This window comes from Fukomys damarensis, unplaced genomic scaffold, assembly GCF_012274545.1.
Source record: "Fukomys damarensis isolate Sample0158 unplaced genomic scaffold, DMR_v1.0_HiC HiC_scaffold_37, whole genome shotgun sequence".
Lineage (NCBI taxonomy): Eukaryota > Metazoa > Chordata > Mammalia > Rodentia > Bathyergidae > Fukomys > Fukomys damarensis.
Genome location: NW_022900949.1, coordinates 10216973 through 10223442, shown reverse-complemented (window position 1 = coordinate 10223442; position 6470 = coordinate 10216973). Strand labels below are relative to the sequence as shown.

The following is a 6470-nucleotide window of genomic DNA, read 5'->3' as shown; positions in this document are numbered from 1 at the left end:
TTCACATCCCCGACCGGACCGCCCGCCGCCCCTCCTTCGCTCCGGCCTCGGGTGCGCGAGCCGCGGCCGGCCTTGCTTTTGGGGTTTTGTCTCTCCAGTTTCCACTCCTCTGTGCGCGGGCAAACCTGTGGCGATTTATTTTTCGCTCGCCCTCCGTTTAGCTCCTGCTGCTTTCTTCTGTCCCTCCCAGGCCCACTCCAATTGCCGCCCCCTGGGACTCCACTCTCCCCTCCCTCCCAGCTGACAACAGCTGGGTCTACACCTTCCCCCAGCCAGGAAGCCGGCTCAGGACCCTGTATCCTGTGTTTGTGGGGGTGCGAGAAAGAGCCCCCCCCCGCCTAGGTAGGGGTCTTTCCTTGTTGGTGTTGGGGAGCGGCGGTGCACCCCGGGCCTCAGCTACAATAGCAGCTCCCAGCACCCGATCGATCGATCCTTTCGCTTTCTTTCACACAAGAGCAAAAAGGGCGGAGACTGACCGGGCTCCAGCCCAGATGCCCCAGTAGTGGATGACATTAGGGGGTGACTCTGTCTCGGGGGGGGGGCTGTGCCCCCCCCAACATCAGGCCTGATCCCGTGCAGCACCCCACCCCCCTCAACCCACCGCCTCGCCAGGGCTGAGGCGGGTGGCACAGCCTACACCCACGTCCAGGACTCAGTTTCCCCCTTCTGCAAAGCCCTGTGTCTCGCTGGAGTCTCTTCCGGGACTCTTGGATTCTCCTGTTTAGGTCCTGGGAAAATAAATTGCTGTTTGAAAGTGTCAGGTACCTAAGTCCCTGGGGAGGTGGCTTAGGACATGGTAGAAATGGCTACCAGACCTGGCCTGGGCTGCCTGGGACACAGGTTTCCACAGAGGACACTCAGTCACATTTACATTCAGCGCTAGGTGAGCGGAGGGTCAGGGAGCGCTGACCCAGAAATATTAAGGGGTGGCTCCCCAAACCGGGGTTCCACATCGCATACCCACAACCCACTGCTGCCTCTTTTCTGGTGCGAATATATGACCCATACCACCACCACCACCGTCTGCCCTTCCGACTGTCACCTGTACGTATCTAAAATGGAGATTTAGCTCAGCGGTTCGGTGGCCTGCCTTGCAAGCTCAAGGACCTGAGTTCAATCCCTGGTACTCCCAAAAATTTTTTTTTAAAAAATAAAACAATAAAATGACCCCTTAGCAGCCCCCCCCATGCTGTCAGTTGAACCCTTTGAACCGAGCTGTATCCCCAGCCCTTTTTCATTTTTTTATCTTGAGATGGGGGGGGTCTCATGAAGTTGCCTGGGCTGGGCTGGAACTTGTGATCCTCCTGCCTCAGCCTCCCAGAGTTCTGGGGTGACCAGCGATCCACCTGGATAGGCTTCATTTGTGGTATTTGAATAGCTTGTTTGGGGGTCATGCAAATGATCGGTCAGAGTGTCACAGAGACAAGCTGCCAGTCAGCCGCCAAGTGGCACAGAGGGGCACCTGCTGTCAGGTGAATGGGGCCCACCCAACCCTGAGACACAGGTACCCAGCAACACTGTGTCTATTCGATTTGCTTACCCCCACTCCCACCCAGGCAACCATGTTCCGCTACCTACTGCAGGTGTAATAGATGGAGAAACGGAGGCCACGTTCACCCTGGCACTGACTCCTGATTCCTGCAGTGGCAAAGTCCCAGCTCCCCCAGCCAAGTTCCCTGTGTGAGAAACACATTAGAATGACAGTCCTGGGGCAGAGTGTAGTGGTGGGCAGCTGTCATCCCAGCATTCTGGGAGGCTGAGGCAGGAGGATCACAAGTTCAAGCCCAGACTGGGGGCTCTAAAGGGCTGGGATGTAGCTCAGTGCAAAGGTCCTGGGTTCCATGTCCAGTACTAAAAATAAAAAAAGTAGTGGGCAAAGCAGCGGGGAACCTGGGCACGCATGGGGCTGCAGCTACACCTCTGGCTCCACCTCCCAGGCCTAGGGCAGCCGGGTAATTAGGCCCTGACCAAGGCCTTTAGTTCCGGTCCCTGCACAAATGAAAAGCGGTTAAGTGGCGGCAAATCGCAGCGGTTAAGGGGGAGGCGGCCAGGCGAGACCCCACTCACCACGCAGCCTAGCACAGTGACAGCCCCAGAAGCCCGCAGGCACCCAGAACGTGCACGCACCCCTCCACCCCCAGAACTAGCCAGTGTCACCTGGGTTCCCGAGGAGTCCTGACCCACACAGCGACAGCCCAGTCCGCCCAATGCACTGCCCTGTCCTTAGAGTCCTGCCAGGGAGAGAAAGGGACACAGAAGAAAGATAGACATGAAGGAAGGACACAGAGGCTGCAGAAAGAAAATGAACTGAAGATAGCTGGGGGGAGAGAGAGACAGAGAGATCAAGAGACAGGGAGAGGAAGCGAGACCAGCAAAAGGACTCTGCTCCCAAGTGCCCCCAAACAAGGCCTCCTTCCACCCCGAGATCGCAGGGCAGGGGAGCAGAGCGGTATCTGTGATTTTTTTTATTTCACTGAGGCTCCCAAGAAACCCTGCAAAGACTTCAGAATTCTAGTCTCCCCCGCCTTCCTAGCTGGCGTGCCTCAGTTTACCCATCTGTAAAATGTGTGTTTTGGTGGTCTCAAGCCAGATCCTGGCCATGACTCCTGCCATCCTGGGTCCTGCTAGGCCAAAGCCCATCCTACAGCCCCCCAACCTCAGGATCCTCCCCACGCCCACCTCAGCGGGGACCTAAACTGCGGCTGCAGGAGAGGGGCTGGGGGAGGGGCAGGCTGGCTCCTCCTGGGGTGGGGGGTGGTCGATGAATTCGAATTACCGTCTCTAATTCATCATCGGCCTTGGTCGATAGCTTCTGCCGCCTTCAAATATTGTTTAAATTGCAACTCGGGAGGAAAAGTATTTTTTGTAACTGATCAGAAAGATATACATATATTTAATACAATATCAAAGGGAGGCAGATGAAAAGAGCCTGTTTCCTCCACCACCACGGGGCGGGCGGGAGGCCAGAGCCCAGAGTCCCTGAGGGATGGCGGAGACCAAATGGGGGAAACCAAGGCAGTGAGGGACAGACCCAGGGCCAACTGATGCTTAAGCTCTAAATGTAATAAATCGTGCTAAGGACGAAACCTGGAGCAGTTTCTAGAATTGAGCACCGGTGTGGACTGGGTGACAGCGGTGGTACTTAGTCCAAATTGGTGGTGGTCAGGCTGGGTGGTTGCCAGAGGCTGGGGTTCAAGACTGGTCCAAGGTGGGAAGGGAGCCCTGCCCCACCCAGCACCCACCCCAGCCTCCACCCAAGACGGGCAGAAGGGGGAGATCGCTCACCCCACAGCTGTGCGGTCCCAAGAGTGTGCCCAGCCCCTCACCTTTAATTAAAGACCCAAGCTCTAGCTGGGTGTGGTGGGGCACGCCTGTGACCCCAGTACTCTGGGAGGCTGAGGCAGGAGAATCTCAAATTCAAGCCAAGCCTGGGCAATTTAGGGAGACCTCATCTCAAAGAATAAAAATAAAAAGGGGCTTCAGGTGTAGCTCAGTTGCAGAGGTCCCAGGTTGAATCCCGAGTGCCGGGAAAAGAAGGAAGGGAGTGAGGGAGGAAAGAAAGGAGGGGAGACCTAACCTGGGCTCCATCTGTCCCTGACTGATCCTGGGCCGGAGCCTGAGCCTTGGTTTCCTCGTCTGAGAAACGGGCAGCGTTACTGGGCAGCTCAGGGAGTGGACAGCGGTGCTAGGTCTTGCCCTGAGGGTCTGGAAGGGACACGGCGGGCGCTTCTTGGGAGTGAGTGAGCTGGGGGACTCTTGGGTGTGGGACGCTTCCAGGCGACCTTTCTGGCTCCGCAGAGCCTGCTGGACAGGGGCCTCCCAGACACTGCAGAGGAGCCTGGGGCTGTTTACAGCTTACTGGCCCGGAGGCTGCGGCTGGCATCTGGCTCTTTTATCCTCCAGTCCTCTTGTTTGTTTTTGTTTTTGTTTTTTTTTGATACCGGGGATTGAACTCAGGTCCTTGTGCTTGCAGGGCAGGCCACGGAACCGCTGAGCTAAATCCCTGGCCCTAGTCCTCTTGAATTAAAGTCCTAGTGCGGCCGCCAGTCCTCCTGTGATCTGTCTCCCATGCCTGGGCTCTTTGCCTATCAACCATTACCACTCTAGTCTGATCCACCCCTACCTTGCTGCCCTCTCCTCTTTGCTGGTCTTCCAGCTCAACTTCGCCCCTTGCTGCTTCCTTTTCCCACCAGCGAAGGGGGCTTTCAGTGCCCTCGTGGAGCTTGTCAGCCCCGATTCCATCGTCCCCTGCCTCAGTGGCTCCCCCAAACACCGAAGTAGAAACAGCTAGCTTCCTGTTCCTGCCTGGGATGCCCTAACTCCATAACTCCAGGGGAGGGCACCTGTGGCTGGTGGGAGGGACACGGACAGAAGCTGCAGGTAGGAAAGTCGGGAGGCTGTGGGTGGGGGTCAGGCCAGGGCCCCTACAGTCTCTGTGTCCAGCCAGCAAGCGGCTGTCTTAACCAGGGGAGGTGAGCAGGTTTGCATCAAGTTTTTAATTAAATATAGATGCTAATCAACATGGAGGGCAGAACTAGTGGAGGAGGGGAGAGTCTGGGGCCAGGGCCAAGGGGGCCTGGCGACCCACATGACCTTGGGCATGCCCAGGACACCTGCTGCCTCAGTTTCTCCCCTGCCAAATAAGCCTTCATGTGAGCGGGGCTGGGAAACTGGAAGCCGTTTTACTGAGGAGTCTGTTCTTTTGTGGGGTTTTTTGTTTTTGTTTTGTTTTTTGAGGCAGAGTCTTACTCTGTGGCCCAGGCTGGCCTAGAACTCTCTGCGATCCTCCTGCCTCAGCCTCCCTAGCACTAGGATCGCAGTCCTGTGCCGCCATGCTTGGTGCTTGGCTCCTCTGGAGTCTTGACAGGTGGGCAGATGGAGGGGGCGGGTTGGGGGACCCCCCAAAGCTACAAGGTCACAGGGACCCTTGTCTACACCCACAGCTTCCCTGGGTGTCTGGGAGGGTCCCCGGGGGCGGGCTGTGATGCAGAGCCTGGGATTTGGAGAAGAGGCGCCTCGCATTCTGAGACCTTGCATGCTCACGGGGTCCTTTGGCAGGATGCCCGCGCCTCAGTTTCCCCATTTGGGAGGCCCCAAGGTCAGTGCTCAGGACCCACAAGCACCTGGGCCAAGGCACACTTCTCCCCCGCAGCAGCCCAGCGGCCAGGCGCAGGGAGATCAGGACCCCACCACCCTGGCCCGCAGAGCCCCAGGGTAAGCTCAGCCGCCTACTGGAGCTGGGTCCCTGCACCAAACAGAAGTCTCATCTTTGTGTCTACGGATTCTTAGCCGATTCTTAGGAAGGGAGGAAGGGAGACAAGGAAATTCTTTTTTTCTTAACTGAACTCCAGCCCTTTTAATATTTTTTTATTTGAGACAGAGTCCTCGCTAAATTACCCAAGCAGGGCTAGAATTTGAGATCCTCCTGCGTCAGCCTCCTATGTGCTACCACTCTGGTCTCTACAATATTTTAAAATAGTTGACACATTGACCAGCTTCCAAATTTAAGTAAAAGAGGACAACTTCCAGCTCCTAGTTTTGGGGTGTCTAACTTCTGTTCCTACACTTAATCCAGCTGGGGGTACAAATTCTTTTTATCACCTCTGCCACACACACAGGCAGGTACTGGGGATTGAACCCAGGGCCTTCGCATTGAGCTACATCCCCAGGCCCTTTTTTAACTGTTTAAATTTGAGACAAGGTCTACCTAAATCAGCAAGTTGCTGAGGCTAGGCTCCAATTTGCAGTCCTCCTGCCTCAGCCTCCCAGCATGACCTGGCTTTATTTCCTTCCTTTTTTTGTACCGGGGCTCGAAGTTAGGACCTTGTGCTTGCAAGGCAGGTGCGGCACCACTGAGCTTAAATCCCCAGTCCTGATTTTCTTCTTTAAGGCATGAAAAGAGCCTGGATTGCCACGTCTTTTCCCTCTGCACACCCGGGGGGATCCCTAACAAGAAACAGAGTTAACCCCAGCCGGGTGTGGAAGTGCACGCCTGTCACCACCTGCCGGGGAGGCTGAGGCAGGAGGATGGAAAGTTGAAGGCCAGCCTGGGTAATTTAGTGACTGGGCTGGGGATGGAGCTCAGTGGTAGAGTTTCCCCTGGTTCAGTCCCCCCACCCCCAGCGCAGCGAGGTGTGGGGAGAAGACGGGCAGGCAGCCCAGCCCTTTGTCCGGCTCACCCCGCTCCTTCCGAGTCACCTTCCCGCCCTGCCCACATTTAGAAAGCTGGGGCTCATTTGTGGTCACCCTGGGGCTGCAGGCTGGGTGACAACATCCCCGGGGCTGATCCCTTTGCCCAGGGAGTTTATCTGGGGATTAATTTCCTAACAATGGAAATGCCGGGTCAACCTTCTTCCCCTTTCTGGGCTGGCCTCCTGTCCCTTCTCTTATCGCCGGTCCTTTCCTGTCATCTTTTTCACATTCATTTCCAGCTGCCTGACTCTGCGTCCCAGCATGCTTTTTTTTTTTTT

The 6470-nt window shown here is 56.3% G+C and overlaps 1 protein-coding gene across 1 annotated transcript in view; it reads left to right on the top strand.

The window, feature by feature from the left end:
* The window catches only part of Onecut3 (one cut homeobox 3), a gene marked incomplete at its 3' end in the record, with an annotated part of 31748 nt that overhangs the window by 6424 nt on the left and 18854 nt on the right, over positions 1 to 6470 (top strand). The gene's annotated exons all lie outside the window — the stretch shown is intronic.